General features: G+C 50.5%; 1 long non-coding RNA gene across 1 annotated transcript; it reads left to right on the top strand.

Annotated features, from left to right (window-relative positions):
• The first annotated feature begins 9396 nt into the window (after nucleotides 1-9396).
• On the top strand, nucleotides 9397-11961 carry LOC136303617 (uncharacterized). Its single transcript, XR_010724268.1, has 3 exons — nucleotides 9397-9483; nucleotides 9606-9825; nucleotides 10526-11961. It is a non-coding gene; the product is annotated as an uncharacterized lncRNA (long non-coding RNA).
• The last annotated feature ends 4104 nt before the right edge of the window (nucleotides 11962-16065 follow it).

Below are 16065 nucleotides of genomic sequence, written 5' to 3' on the forward strand. Positions count from 1 at the left end.
CAGAAATACCACGCGGGACAGGTTTTTCATCTTGGCTGTTACTAAACTGCACTTTTTGATTGCTGGCCATCAGAGACATCTCCTTTTGACAGATGTGCTGTTCTCCTTGAGACTGCACAGACTGCAAACAACCCACAGCCCGGAGGGAATGTCTTTAATTCTTTTAATTCTGTCCTTGTCACAAAGCGACCCGGAAACAAGAATCAAGCAAAGGAGCCAACGAATGCATGTTCATCTGCATGGCCTTGTTCCCTTCTTTCAGCTACCTTGTGCATGAACAACTGTGGCTGGTGATGGAGTACATGGATGGAGGCAGTCTTTACGACACAATCCAAAAGACTCGCCTGACAGAAGACGAGATTGCCATCATCAGTCGGGAGGTCAGTCGGGGATCCCAGCTGTGCTTCCCAGAGCTTGGGCAGGATTGTCTGGGAAAGGGGCTCAGAACAGGAGCGATTCCATGAGCCAGGCTTTGTTTCTGTGTGGCTGATATGCTCTGGGCAAGCAAGAGCCTCTCAAATGAACTGCCTGCCAGTGCCCCTGCACTCACTGGACTCTGTTCTTGTCCTCTTGTCTCCTGCTGTTGCATTTTCACTCTGGCTCTTGTATTTGCTCTTCTCCATCTTGCCTCTCTAAACTTTGGTCTGTTGGCACTGCATTCCTTGCCTGTAAAAGCAAAGGTGGTGATGGTGGGAGCATTTGAAAGGAACAGCAAAGAAGAAAGAGAGACTCATTTCTCTGAGTCCTCAGCTGGAAAGGTTAGCAGTGCAGCCAGAGTGCTGTGTGCTTCTGAGAACATCCACTGCAGCAGCAGTCATCCTGGCTGGTTTGCCGGGCAGAGTCTACACCAGCAGTTGCTGTTGCTCTTTGGCAAGCTGACATGCCTTTCTTTAGAAAGGTGCTGCTCTGCCTGTGTTGGAGCAGCGAGCTCTTCCCCTCAGTGGCACTGTGTTCTGCCATTACTCCTCATTCCCCTGCAGAGGGAATCTTGGAGAGCTGTTTCCTTTCTTGTGTGATGAAATCACATCACTGATTTTTGCCCTCCTGTTTCTGGTTTCTCTCTCAGTGCCTGCAAGGACTGCATTTTCTCCACGCCAACCATGTGATGCACAGAGATTTGAAAAGCCTCAACATCCTTCTCAAAACGGATGGCTCTGTCAAGCTGGGTCAGTATATTCTTGGGCAGGTGCAGCGTTCCAGGGATATGTGGGCTGTGGGGCTGCTTTTGAGTGAGTGCCAGCCCCCCAAAATGGCGCTGGTGGCAGTGCAGGGAGCCTGTTGTGAGCTGACCACGCGGTGGCAACGTGCACAGACCTATGGCAAGGCTCGAGCAGTCCACAGTGGCATTGCTCTGTGCGTGTCCCTTCCAGAGGGAGGGAGCTACATGTCTAAAGTTTGAAAAGCCCCTGCTGGAGGCAGTGTAAAAAATGTGGGGATTTCTGAAGCAGCCAGCACCATATTTCCTTGGCTAAAGTCCTGAGGAAACAGAGCAGGGACAGTTGTCCAGGAGATTCAAGAGCACATTCTCAAACTTCTACCGGGAAATTCTTTTGCGTGCTTTCCTAATTGCACAGGATTCAAATAAAAATGGTCTTTTGCTCTCTCCCCAGCTGATTTTGGCCTCTCTGCTCAACTCACCCCTGAGCAGAGTAGACGGAGATCGGTGGTCGGGACTCTTCAGTGGATGGCACCTGAAGTGAACGGTGAACCCTATGGGCCCAAGTGGACATATGGTCTTTGGGAATCGTGGTCATTGAAATGGTGGAAGGAGAAGCTCCTGACTGGGAGGAAAATTCTGCCATGGTAAGGTGTAAATACTCTCTGATCCCGCTGTCTTTCTCCCCCATCCCACGTTCTGTGTGCCACTGGACAAAATGCCATTGCCATCCGCTGGAACTACTTCCACCACAGTCCCTTTCTGAAAATGTCCCGGCAGCACATCAGCATCTGCTGGGGTTTTGGTTGCATCCGTGGGGGAACTCAAGCCTTAGCCCAGGCAAACAATCTCCCTTCTCAGGCAACACTGGGCTTTGGCTTAGAAGTCGTTCCAGCTCTTTTGGCTTTGTAGACAGCCCTAATAGCAGCAAACAAGCATCTTAGAAGTGGTGTTATCTTTCCTGAAATGAAGGAAAGTAACCCAAACCCGAGGATGTTTATAAAACAGTGGTTTGGAGAGAAGAAGTGCACCCCCATTCTTCTCACAAGGAAATTTGCCTGAAACCTTAACAAGAGGGTGTGAAGGCCACAGAGTCTCTTGTGCTTCTTGTGCGGTGCTGCTGAAACACTCAGTGACCGTCTTTCTTTCCTAACCCAAGCCGTCACCTCCATGTCACTAAGATGAAGCCTGGCCATGTGGAGCGCCGGCCAAACCCACCCCTTTGTTTCCAGGCACTTTCTAGGATGGCCATGCCATTAATGCATTGACTTGAGTGTCCAAATGAGCAGAGGGCTACCACATGGATGGCGTTTCTCCCTCTTCTGCTTTGACCACCAAAATTTTCCTTTTGCTGCCTAAGGGAAGCTGAAATTTGCAGTCTGATGAGAGACGGAGCTGCAGGTGTTTCCTGTGTGCCCAAAGAGGCATTTTCGTCCCAAGACATTTGTGCATGCATCTTCATGTGTCTGTGTGGAAGATGAGATTCCAAATGTTTGTTTCCTTACCTGAGGAATAACTGAGGGATTTCCTTTCTTTGCTTGCAATTCCCATTGTTTTCAAGAACCAAGGAAAAAGCTTGATGACTTTGGTTTGATGGCAGCTGTGCTTAAGGGACCAACAAGAGCTGCAGAGATGCTTTTCATGTAATTATCTTTGGAAATAGTAGAGTGAGTTAGTAGAGCAAAGTCCCTCTTCCAAATAGCCTGTCAAGCTGCTCAGGTGAACCCTCAGAGAAGGAAACCTGCTTTTGCTGCTATTGTTTCCACTAACAAGGCCAGTCAATGAAATCAACTGCCAAGGCAAGAGCTGCTGGATGCTGGGAAAGCTGTGGCTGCATCGGGCTTTGGGTGTTTTGTTGGTCAGGAAAGTCATCTCTGCCTCTGTGCCACGGCAGAAAGTGCCACTGCAGAGTGCACCTGAAACAATGGGATCTGGGAGAGCAGTTCCAGACGTGAAAGAAGCGGGTGAGAAACTCGTGTTTCCTTTCTCTTCAGGCTCAACTCCTGAAAGCCACCAAAGGGATCCCAAAGCTGCAGCAGCCCAAGCTCCGCTCCCCTTTGCTGTGTGACTTCCTGAGCTGCTGCCTGCAGAGAGACGAGGCGCGGCGCTGGTCTGCCAAGGAGCTGCTGCAGGTAAAATGCCAAGGGGCTGCAGGGGAAACAGTGTCCCAGGGACGGGCTCCTCCTGCACTGAAGTGCAAGGCATCAGGGGAGCCTCCTCCTCCTCACCTCCACTCTTGGTGCTGTTCAAATGAGAACAGTCAGGAATCCTAGACTGGGCTGGGCTGGCAAGGGCCTGTAAGGGTCATCTGCTCCAAGTGCCCTGCAATATGACCAGGGACCTCTTTCAAGAGATCAGGATGCTCAGACCGGAGATATTTCCAGGCCTGGGGCACATAGCAGCTCTTGCAGCAAGCTGTGCCAATGTGGCCCTACTGTTGCTCCTTAGATGTACTCTGATTCAATCTCCTTTTCCTTTGAAAAATATTGCCCTGCCTTTGAGGCTCTTAGCTTGCAAAGTAATGGTTCATTCTTGTTTTTTTTTTTTTTTTCTTTGTGCAGCATCCATTTGTAACATCAGCCAAGCCTGTGTCCAGCCTGGTGCCACTGATCACTTCAGTGAAAGAGTGGAAGGAGGAGACAGGAATCAGACAACTGTTTTCTCCAACACCAGTATAGAGAAGGATTGTAGAATAGGACTGCAGAGTAGGATTGCAGCTAGGACAGTGGAGTAGGATAGTAGCATAGGATTGGAAATAAAGTTTGTGAAACCTCAACTCCTTTCAAAGATTCCCCTCCTTCTGAGCCTCTGAGAAAGCTCAACATTTTCTTCTGAAGTGTCAGTTTTTTCTTAGAGGTGGAGAGTGACATTGATGGCTTCTTTGGTACAGTTGGAAAGTGGGGAAGGCTCTCCCGAGGGGAAGCGTGGCCGTGCTGGGCACAGCACAGACCGGTGGCATCGGCCGTCCGGAGCGTGCACAGGAGCAGAGAAAGGCAAACCACAGGCGAGGGCTGCAGGCCTGGCTGAGGATTGCCACCCTTGTGCCAGCTGCCCTGTAACTCCTGGCCAAGGTGAGCAGTGTGTGCAGCGCTCTGGGCACAGGGGAGGGAGCCGGGCTGCTCCGCAGGCTCCGGCACAGGGCAGCCTCCTTCAGGCACGGCGCTTCTGCCGGGGGAAGCGAGGCCAGCGGCAGGCAGGGACAGCTTGTCAGCTCACATCTGCAGGAGCCGGGGCCTCACACGGCTCTGGGAGGAAGCGCCTGCAGTGCTGGAGTTGTGCACTGAGCCAGAGCAAAAGAGTGAAATGCAGGGTGTTCTGCAGAAATATTCCGGGACGCCAGGCCAGCCTGCTTTGAGCTCTCTGGCACAGAGCAAGCACTGTGCAATGCAGCCCTGAGCTGCTGGGAGATAGAGAGGTGTTAGAGAGGAGCCAACTGTCAGATGAAATTTAATGGGGTGACAACGTCATCAAAGCCAAAGAGAACTGTTTTTTAGGATGGATTCACCTGAGCTGGGTGTGTATCTCCCTCTCCCAAGAGCCAAACACACACACAACACACACACAGAAAATGCTGCTTTTTATTGCCTTTCCCAGCCCAGGGCGAACCGTGTCCCCTTTCCCTTTGGCCGGGAAATAGGAAACTTGTATTCTGTCCCCACCGCCTCCTTTTCTGTCCCCTCCCCTCTTCTCCTACTTCCTTTTTGGTTTGGTCTTCACGCTGGCCCCTCTCCCAGCTCACAGCAACACCCAACAAATCAACTAGAACAAACCCAAACCCTAAATAACAACCCCAAGAACCAACAGCTTTCGTTCTTTCTTCTCATAACCCTGCAGCTGCAGCAAAATATTACCTCCTATCTCACAGAGGGAATCGGGCAGGAGCCTGTGGCTCGTGCTTGAGCAGTGAACTGATTTGGAAGGGAGCAGAAGGGTTTCAGCAGGCAGTTTGTGTTTTTCTTCTGAATTGCTGAAGGAAAGACACAATGTGGCTTCAGTCAGCAAAAACATTTTCAAGGTGAATTAAAGAAATGCTTGTGAGCAATGCCCAGAGAAGGCAGGTTTTGAGAAAATGTTGAACTGTAACAAATTGTGAATTCCCTTTGCATTAACAGACTGTTGAGCCCTCTATTCCTCCAGAGCAGTGATTGATGTGTGCAAGTGACTACCTTAGCCTTGAGAATAGTCTTCCCAAGAATGTAGCTGGAATGCATTCAAGGGGAAAAGAGTGGTTGTAGGAGGCTCTTGAGCATCAGAGGAGAATTGCAGCAATGGGATGTTCCCCAAATGACCAGCCGAGACTCTCAAGAGAGCCCTACTCTCCTGTCAGTAACTTCTGAGAAGTGATTTAAATATGTCAACTAATTTGAGGGAATGTTTAGCCTGTGAGTTTCAGCAAAGTAATGAGTAGGTCTTGTTTCCATGGTTACAAATGAGTAGGTGGGATTTCTGGCTGAGCACGTGTTAGGAAAGTGATTCCCCACGCACCCAGCACTGAAATAAAGTCATCTATTGACAGGTGAAAATGAAACCTTTTCCAGCTGTTCCCCTCGGGTTTGCCTTTCTGGGGGCCAAAGCTCTGTGCTGCAGGTGGCCCGGGTGTGTGCAGAGCAAGGCAGCCTCCACAAAGCCCTTGCTTTCCCCACAAGTCGTCATGATTTGTTGCCAGGTGTGCCCAGCTGTGGCAGGAGAAAGAGCCCGCAGTGCAGTGGGCGCCGTGCCCTGCCCGGCCAGGGCTCTCTGGCACAGAGGAGCAGCAGCAGCACCTTTCAACCCACTCCTGCCCTGGCCTCACCTGGGACACAGAAGCCTCTGGAAATCAGCACCACCTGGCCCCTTCCCAGCTTGGAGCAGCTCCTGCTGGTGGGCACATCCTGCACTTCTACTGCTTCCGAACAGGAATCAAGGCACAGGGGGAGACGGACATACAGAGAAGCCCTGGGCTAGTGCAATAAATGGGCAAATGCATGGGGGAATGTGTTAGGAATCATTTCAGCTGTCATGCCAATCCTGCCTTCTCTCCTTTTCTCCCTTCACGTTTCCTGTTCTTTTCCCTCTCACATTTCCACCCCTTCCCCCTCTCGAGTCTCACAGTTTTCCTCTCATGTTTGCCTCCCAAGTTTTACTCATTTTCCCCACCCTTTTCAGCTCCCTTTCCTCACGCTTTGCCTCTCACATTTCCCCAACTTCCCGCTTTTTCCTGCTTTTTTGTTCTCCCACGATTCTCACAATTTTCCCCTCACTTATCCTGCCCTTTTCTCCCCTCATGCTTTTCTCCTTTCCTCAGTCATTTTTCTCCAAGTTGTCTCCTCATGTTTCTCACTTTTGCCCTCATGTTTCCCAGGCTTTCCCTCTTACATTTCTCCCACTTTTCCCCTCACGTTTATCATTCTTTCCCCCTCATGTTGCTTCTACTTTTCCTCTAGCATTTTCTGCCCTTTTTTCACTCCTGTTTTCTGCCACTTTTCCCATCCAACTTCCCACCCTTTTTTCCCCCCTAATGTTTCCTGCCTTTTTCTGCCCTCTGGTTTCTCCCTCTTTTCCCCTCAGGATTCTCACAATGTTCCCCTCACATTTGCTGCCTGTTTCTCTCTCTCTGCCAGTAATTTTCTCACTCTCTTCCCCTCACATTTCCCTCCATTTTTTCCTCTATGTTTTTCAGCCTTCCCTGATCATGTTTCTTAGAATTTTCCCATCATATGTCCTGCCTTTTCCTCCTCTCACCTTCCTCTCCTACTTTCACTCACATCTTCACCATTTTCCCCTCCGTTTTCTCACCCTTTCCCACTCAGGTTTCCTACCCTTTTCTTCCCTCACACTTCCCTCCTTTTTCCACTCCCATTTCTCACACTTGTCACCTCATGTTTTCTGCCTTTTTCCCCCTCACATTTCTTAACCCACTGCTTCCTGTCAGTGACTCTTCCTCTTCAGTAGTTGATGAGCTTCTTTTCTTCTTTCCTGCAATCCCCTCCTCCAAAGAATGGGTGCCAGAGCAGCGCTCCAAGAAGCCCCTGCCCGTGTGTCTGCTGAACAGAATGGCTGTGCTCGACTTGAACAATCTCGTGAAGAACAACCTAAACTGCAGTGGACTTTCAATTCCCTCTAGTCTTCATAGTGTTCTAAAGAAATGGGTACCCTGAGGGATACACGTCGCAGGTGCGCAGCCGCTGCACCATCCGCCTCAAGCAGATCCCATCTCCGTTTTCATCACCTCACAGTGACTGTGACTCCTGCCTGGACGAAACCACTTGTGATGCTGCTTGATGCTAATTGAAGTCCACGTGGACATTCCCAGCACTTTTTCCTGCACTTTCTGCCCACCAAGCAGAAATGGAGCTTTTTAGAAGCTTCTTACAGTGACACCTGAAAGAGCAGTGCTGCCGTCAGCACGTTCCCAGCCTTTCTTCCCTGGGAATATTTCTTTCCCAGAGCCAGCCTCACACCCTGTGTGCCCCGTAGGAAAAGTGCTTTCCCTACAAAGCTGAAGGGATTTTCAGGGAGTCCCACCCAGCAGAAAATGCCTGAGAGGGGCTATGGATGGTGTCCAGCAGCTCCTCGTGGCCCAGCAACCTTCCCCAAACACCGAGCGCTTCCAGGAAACGGGAAAGAAACACACATCCCATGGGCCTGGGAAGAGGGCCTGGCTGAATCTCTGCTCCTCACACACATCTTCAGGGGAAGGAGGAAAAATAAACGGGCTCCAAACAGGATAAATGGCTCCCTGCGGGGCTTGGCTGGGGGTTTATCCTACAGCCACAGCATCCCAGTCCCAATGGATGCAGGGCCTGGCTCAATCCCAGTTTGGGGCTGGAAGAAAAGCACCAAAAATCAGCTCTCCTGAGGCAGAAGCCTGTGGTGGAGCTGTGAGAAAACCTTTGTGCTGTTGCAATGTTTTCCTCATTGCTTTTGTGCGCTCTGCAAACAGATTTGGCAAGCAGGCATTGTTACCCTGGGATCCTCCTCCAGGATTTATTGGGGGTGTTTAATACCTGCCACAACCACCCTGCATTTCCCTGAGCTGGCACTAAATGCTGGCCCTGAAGTGACAATTTATGGTTGGGTCTGTTGTCTCAGGATAAACCACAAAGCCAATAGTGGTTGTAAAAGTGCCACTCCCAAAGCGTCCCACTCCCAAAGAGTCCCCTTCCCAAACTGTCCCAAAATGTCCCATTCCCAGTGTCTCATTCCCAAAGTGTCCCATTCCCACAGTATCCCAAAGAGTCCCATTCCCAGTCTCCTACTCCCGGTGTCCCATTCCCAAAGTGTCCCACTCCCAAAGTGTCCCACTCCCAGTGTCCCACTCCCAGTGTCCCATTCCCAGTGTCTCACTCCCAAAGTATCCCGTTCCCAAAGTGTCCCACTCCCAGTGTCCCCTTCCCAGTGTCCCACTCCCAGGGCCTGGGGAAGCTCCTGCTGGTCGTTCCCATCACCTCCCAGCTGAGGGACAAGGAAGAAAACCCAGGGATAAAATGTCTGCAACTCCTGTTCTGATAACAGCTGGGAAGGTGCTTTAGCCCCCAGGCACTGCCGCCTCCAATCCAGGTTATCTTTGGGTTGGAATCATGGAATTTGGGGTGGAAGGACCTTCAAGCCCCACCCTGCCACGGGCAGGGACACCTCCCACTGTCCCAGGGGCTCCAAGCTGGCCTTGGACACTCCCAGGGATCCAGGGGCAGCCACAGCTGCTCTGGGAATTCCAGCCCAGCCCTCCCCACCCTCCCAGGGAGGAATTCCTTCCCAAGATCCCATCTAAATCTCTCCTCCTGTAGTTTAAAGCCATTCCCCCTTGTCCTGGCACTCCAGGTCCTTGTCCAAGGTCCCTCTGCAGCTCTTTCAGGCTCCCTTGTGGTCTTGGAAGGCCCCAATGAAATCTCCCCAGGTCTTTCTCTTCTCCAGGCTGGACAGCCCCAACCCCCAGTCTGAGCAAAGTCTCCTGCCGCCAGCTGCAGAAAAACGCAAAAATATCCAACAACTTCTCCAATTCTGCATTTGTAGTTAATGAAACAGATTGATGAGGGAAAACCCAAATTGCTTTATCAGCAAGGCTGAGCTGAACCAGCCCCTCCTAAACTCTTGAGAAGTGACTTTGTAATTTTTTTCTCATGTGTAGAAAGCTTAAGATTCCGTGTCTGGAGTCCTTCAGCAAAGAAAAGTAGACTTTTTACCAGAAAGATCTTTCTTGTCCCAGTATCTTTTCAGAATACTTTTAAATAAGTAAATGCTGCACATTGTAGTCTCTTGATTTGCCAGCATTCCTGTATCACTACTGGTATCCCAGGTTTTCCTCTGGCATAGAAATTGCAGGAGTAAACTTTTACTGCTTTTTTTTGGTAATACAGTACTGCTTGAAAGTAAAATTACTCATGTCAGGAATCTAAAGTTATTTCAGCATCAGACTCTTCTCTGCCTTGCAATGCTATGATGTTGTTTTTTTTATTTTTTTATCCTCCAGAATTATTCAGAGCTATATTTTGAGGGAAGAGGCTGGAACCCTCTCATCAGAGGCCTCTGACTTCAACAAAGTTCACTTGAGCAGGCGTGGTGGGATTATGGCATCTCTGTATACATCTCACCCTGCAGACAGTGGGCTCACCTTGGAACTCTCCTTAGAGATAAACAGGAAGCTTCAGGCTGTGTTAGAAGATACATTCCTGAAGAATATTACATTGAAAGTGAGTAGCTGTGCCAGTTCTTGTGCACATTCTTGTGGTTCTTAGATGCTTCCTTCACTGCATGCTGTGAAAGGCTTTTCAGAAGTCAGCTCATTGTGATTTGGTGCCACTGATAGCATTGAGGTTAACCGGGCAGTTACGTGACATGATGCCATGTTCCTCCAGTTTGGTACCCTCAGAGTATGCTGCACTAATGGGCTGCTGCTTGAGATAAGACCTGGAGTGCCTGTGCCTTCAGCAGGGCAGGGTCTCTCCATGCTCTCCCCTGGGCATGTGGAACCAGGAGCATGGGCTCTGCCTGCCTGGCCCTCCTGAGCTGCTGGGGCAGCACCTCTGCTGCCACGGAGAGCTGGCAGGCTGGAAAATGGTGTGCAGGCTGCCAGCTGGGCTGCAGGGTTGTGCACAAGCTGGAGATCTCTTCCTGTAATCATCATTTCCCTTAAATGCTTAGGGGAACTAGCATTCTACCTTCTGGGCATCCTATGGAGTACTGGTAACTGCAAAAAAGGACTTGCCAAGAGCTTTGAGTTTTTTATTGAAATGAGTTTGTTTTTTTTCTGACTCTGATAATTTGCATTTGTTCTGGATACTTGAAAGTATCAACCTGCTGACATAAACACTAATTTTGACTTATTAGTGCATTTTGTGCTGATGGATTAATTTCCCTGTATAACTTATCATTTTTTCCCCTCCCACGAAGGAAAACCTGCAAACTTTAGGAACAGAAATAGAACGGCTTATTAAACACAAGCATGAACTGGAACAGAGAATAAAGCAGACATAACTAAAACTTCTGGGGACTAACCAATGTGAAGATGCAGAAGAGGCAGGTGCTACAGACCACTGTGTTTTGCATTCTGCCTGCCAGCACAAGCATCTGGGTTTTTGCAAAAGAAGCCTTTGGCCACACAGGCTCACTTGTGTGAGAGATCAGCAGGGTTTGGCATCTGTGTGGTTCTGTCTACCCAGTACCCCAGAGCCTGAGGTACTGCTGGAATTCACTGCACACTACATTTATCTGAAACTTCTATTTGAATTACAGATGCTTTGCAGTGCAGACTGTTTGGAGTGAGTTGCCATGAGATTTTAATTTCTGCACTGTGTAATTAATCAGTCTCTTAATGATGGAGCTTGAAAAAAAAATAAAGCCAATTATGTCTTAGTTGCTATTGAACATATCCAGTGTTACTGAGCTTTAAAGGCTTTCAGATGTTTATTTCCTTTCTTGCATATTATTTCTGATCTTTGGGTTGATTAAGCATTTTTGACATGTGCATGGAATAATGCTTTATTACAAAAGTTTGGGTTTTAAGTGGTGGCCATAATATTGCATATTTTTTGCTTTAGATTAACATTCAACTGGTCAATTTCTTTATTCCAGAGGAGTGAAACAACAGTAAAACTAAGGAGAATTTGAAAGTGTTCTGATTCAGTTCTTGAGTTCATTTAGTTGAAACCAATGTCAGTTCAGCAAATCTTGTAAACCCTTGATCCTTAGACATGCGGATCAAAAGAAGTTTGATACCAGATAATTGGTTAATAAAGTTCTCTGGGCTTCTGCATCACTAACAGCATTGAAGGAATTTAAGCTGCCCATTGTAAATCTATGTAAGTATATGCACACATGATGATTACATCTGTTTTCAAAGACAGCTGGAAGCTAATGAAACTTTCTCATTAGCTGTGACTAGACTAACTAGTGACAATATTGGTAAGAAATAAGAAATAGATCCAAATGGGATTCTAATCTATTGTTGTGAAAGTGGCACAGAAATCTGTGCGACTCCTTGATTTTACTGTCGTGAAGAATTAATTGGTCAAAGTAACTGAAAACTGTTGCTTAGTCCTTCAGTGGCTGAGAGGGTGATGGGGGAAGAGTGACAAGGTTTGGTTTAGTCACAACATCATGTTCACATTTGAATTCCAGGATAAGTAATGTACAGGATCTGAAATATCTTTATTCCAGCAGTAAATGTGTAGTTTCTGTATCTATCACCTTTTGACCAAAATCAATTGATCAGATCACCGTGTAAATACATACTTCAGGTTTTTATTAAATACTTGAACTTCCTATTGCCATGTAAAAAAGAGTCAATGTACATTTACAATAGCAATGCTTTAGCTACTTTAATCAAAATGGGGAGTGTGGGGAGAATCCGTCTTACTGCAGGTACTGTTTGCGTTGTACACAAAACAAGGGACCTGAATTTGGCAGCACAGAGAAGGATAATTGATCAGACATCTGGGTGACTTAGGGGTGTGAACACTCGGCTAGAAGCAGCTGGACTGTCTGCAGACTGTTCTGGCCCCCACCAAGACTCTTCTTGTTGTCCTCGAGTGCCTCTTGCTGTAGGCAGGGGCTCCGAGCGGTGCTGCGGGGTTCTGCCCCTCCGTGCTGGCTGCCGGCCCCTGCTCGCCTATTGCATTTCACTTTTTTTTCCTCATTTTTTTGGGTCAATTTTGGTCAATTTTTTGATCTTTTTTTTTTGGCTTATTTTTGGCTCCTTTTGGGCCAAATTTTGGACATTTTTGACATTTTTGATCTTTTTATCATTTTGGGTGGTTTTGGCTCCTTTTGGGTCAATTTTGGACAATTTTGACTCATTTTTGAATATTTTTGGGTCATTTTTTGGCCATTTTGGGTCAATTTTGGGTCAATTTTGACGATTTCTGTGACTTTTTCTCTCCCCTCCCCTCCTGCCGCAGAGGAGGCGCCGGAGCTGGAGCTGCCCCTCCCCCCACGTGAGGAAATGGGGGGAAATCCCTCGGATTTGGGTAAACAATGGGGAAATTGGAGAAATTTGGGTGGAAATTTGGGAAATTTCGGGGGGACATGGGAAATTTTAAAGGATTTTGGGAGCTTTTGGAAAATTTTGGTGGAAATTTGGGAAACTCGGGTCAAAAATGGAGAAATTTGGCAAGGGTTTTTTTGGAAAATAGGGAATTCTGGGAAATTTGGGCCAAAATTTGGGAAATTTGGGTCAAAACTGGTGAAATTTGGGAAAAATTTCGGAAAATTTGGGAAAATTTGGGTCCAAAATTGAGAAAATTTAGGGAAAAATTTGGGGAAAAATCAGGAATTTGGGGGGAAAATTGGGGAAATTTTGGGATAATTTGGGGGAATTTTGGTGGTTTTAGGTAATTTGGGGAAATTTTAGGGAAAATTGGGGATTTTTGGGGAAATTTGGAAGATCTGGGGGAATTTTAATAGATTTGGCTAGATTATTTGAGGAATTTTTGGGAATTGGGACATTTTGGGGAAATTTTGGAGACTTTTGGGAAAATTTCAGGAATTTTGGGGAAATTTTGCCCTTCCCGCTGCGGCTGCGTCGGCAGCCCTGGGGGCTCCTTCTGCCGCCCTGAGCCCGCAGAGCAGGGCAGCGGTTGCCGATGGCTCGAGCCATCAAATCATTCAAGGTCCTGTTGGGCTCTCTTAGACACTTGGGCCGAGGGATTCCTTCCGACCTGGGCCACTTTGGGTGGAGCGGGGGCAGGGCCGGGGCAGGTGGCAGGGTGTGCATGTGCCCTTTGTGACACGGTGCAGCAGCGTGGTCACCGTGGCAGGGAATGGCACAGGGTGTCCGAGGAGCCTTTGTGACACGTGGTGACATAGGTGCTGGCAACAACGCAGCCACGCCACAGTGCTCGGAGCACGCCACGGGACAGGACGCGCCAGAGAGGTGCTGTGAGGAGTTCCCACACAGCCCGCTCGTTTGTGCCCGACCCGGAGCCTTTCCGAAGCGCTGCTCCTGCAGCTGACCTCGCGGCCAGACTGCGGGACTTGGTGACTCGGAGCTTTCCCGAGGCATCTCCCAACCCTGCGGTCGGTGCCCTCGCGGCCAGACCACAGGATCTGGTGACCTGAAGCACCACGAGGAGTCTCCTGTCTTTGTGGCAGGAGCCCTCAAGACCAGTGTGCAGGACTTGCTGTCCTGCAGCCTTCCTGAGGCTTCTTTGTCGCAGGTGCCTTCAAGGCACAACTGCACGACTTGTTGCCTCAGGGTTTTCCCTGGTTTCCTCAGAGGCATCTGTCTGAAGGTGCCCTCGAGGCCAGACGCTGACATGGCGGGCAGATTTCGCGACCTCTTCACAATTTGCTGGAGGAGAAGAAATACAAGCCCTGGAGATGCTCCAGCACAACCCCCTCAAGAGCTGGAGCAGTTCCAGCCACAGCAGGATGGTGAGTGGCAGAGCCGGGCCACAAGGCCGATGGCTGCGGACAGCTTGGCCCCATCCCATCCCATCCCCGTTCCCATTCCGCCCACTGACAGGATGGAAGAGGGGCCGAGGCTGCCCCTGCAGCAGCTGTGCTCCATCCCCTGGGGCATCCCGGGGCTGTCCCTGCCTGGGGAGAGCAGGGCTGGCTTCTCTGGCCGCTCCTGCAACCCCTCAGCTCTGGCTGCGCTCGCTCTTTGCCAGATGCAACCATGGAGCAGACACAGGAGAAGAAGCCCACCCGTGGCCGCTTCCGCAGATCACTGAAGGTACGTGCAGCCATCCCCGCCTGGGCTGGGCCTGCTGTCACTGCTCGGCCGAGCTCCGCGCTTGGAGCACTCCATGGAACGCGTCTCTCTTCCCTGTCCTTTGCTCTCCTGCAGATGTTCCGGAGGCTCGTGCCCATTCGACGTAGGATGACCAGAAGCCGTGCAACAGCTGAGCCTGACCGCAGGCCGACTGAGCTCCAGGCAGAGCCCAATGTCAGCCCAGATTTGGCTCAGCGCTTGGATGCTGCAATCAATGACGCAGCAAATACAGACATGGCAGTGACTGAGTGCGTGGCCTTCAGAAACACCAACACAAAAGAGACCCTGAGTCTTGGAGGCCAGGAGAGTGTGGCGGGAGGGGAAGCACTTCTTGGGGAAAGCTGCTCCCTTGGACAGCGCTCCAGGTCTTCCCCATGTCTCCTCCAGGTGCCAGCCATGGTGAAGGACCTTCACCAGAGACTGGCGGCCTGTGTCACTTTGGATGCCAGGATGCGCTTGGACTTTCTGAAGCTGGCTGAAGAGCAACCTGCTGACGTTGTGCTGACCCTCCTGCGCTGTGCCCCAACGTGTGACAGGTATGGGGCCCACCTGCCTTGAGAGCTCAGGGCTCAGCAGCCTTTAGGGCCCATTGCCCTGCAGAGCCTGTCCAATGGGCTCTGCCAGACAGGCGGAGCGGTCCAGGACCCTTGGGCCCCTCTGTTCCACCAGCCTGCTGCCATGCTCCCTCCCTGCCCCTCAGGGCACCAGGGCTCTGTCACCTGGGCCTCCACAGCTGCACAGGGCATGCTACTGTGACTGAGACGGCCCTGACACAGAGCTCCAATCCCACAGAGCTGCTGCAAGCATGTGGAGAGCCATAGGCTCGTCGGCTGTGACAGCGGAGAAGGTGCTGCCAGCACTCATCCGCGTGATGGAGGATTGGCCTCTGCATACAACGACCACCTCCGATGGCGACGACGAGGACGTTTTTGCCCTGGCGGTGAGCTTCTGGAACCGGCCTCTGCTCGCTCCCCGGTCGCCTCTCCATCAGCTCTCCGTCCTCTCCCTGCCTCAGGCACTGGCTTAGGGCAGGCTCAGGGGGCTCCAGGCCCGTCGCTCCCCCCGCGTCTCCCCTTGGGCCCTGCCACACGGACATCTTAGCACTGAGCTCTGTCTCGGGCTGCTTCTTTTGCAGGCAACTCTGGGGCTGTGGCTGACTGTCCAGGTGCCCAAATGCCACAGGGCAGTGCTCCTTCATTCAGCCCGTCTGTTTGTTGCTCTCCTCTTCCACATTGTCATCACCACACAAGAGATGCCAGTGGAAGTTGCTAACTTCTGGAGAGCGTGCCAGGAGGAACACGGCCTTCCCAGCAACCCCAACAGGTGCCAGTCCTCCTGTCTTTTCAATGTCCTTGTGGCCGGCGCCAGCGCTCGCCGTGTGACCTGGGTTTTGCTCTGCACACAGGTTTGCAGTGCAGGCCATGAAGGCTCTGTTCAGCCAAATGTGGTGGAACACAGAGATGATGGCTATGGAGCGCAAGCGTGGCTGGGACACGCTGCTCTGTGCTGACACCCAGCACTATGCCGTGGGTCTGCTGGCCAGGTGAGAACCCCTTCTCTCCCACATTTGTCCCCTGTGCCCCACACAGTCCCTGTGCTCATGGCCTCGAGGGCCTCGTCACCGAGGGACGGCCAAGCCGACTGGAAAAGGCTGGCAGAGGAGGGTGCCCAGAAGGGGCCGCCTCCCAAAGCGCCCACATCCCCCTCCAGAGATACT

Source organism: Chamaea fasciata, unplaced genomic scaffold (genome assembly GCF_029207755.1).
Source record: "Chamaea fasciata isolate MVZ Bird 193981 ecotype frontalis unplaced genomic scaffold, bChaFas1.0.hap1 SCAF_39, whole genome shotgun sequence".
NCBI classification, from domain to species: domain Eukaryota; kingdom Metazoa; phylum Chordata; class Aves; order Passeriformes; family Sylviidae; genus Chamaea; species Chamaea fasciata.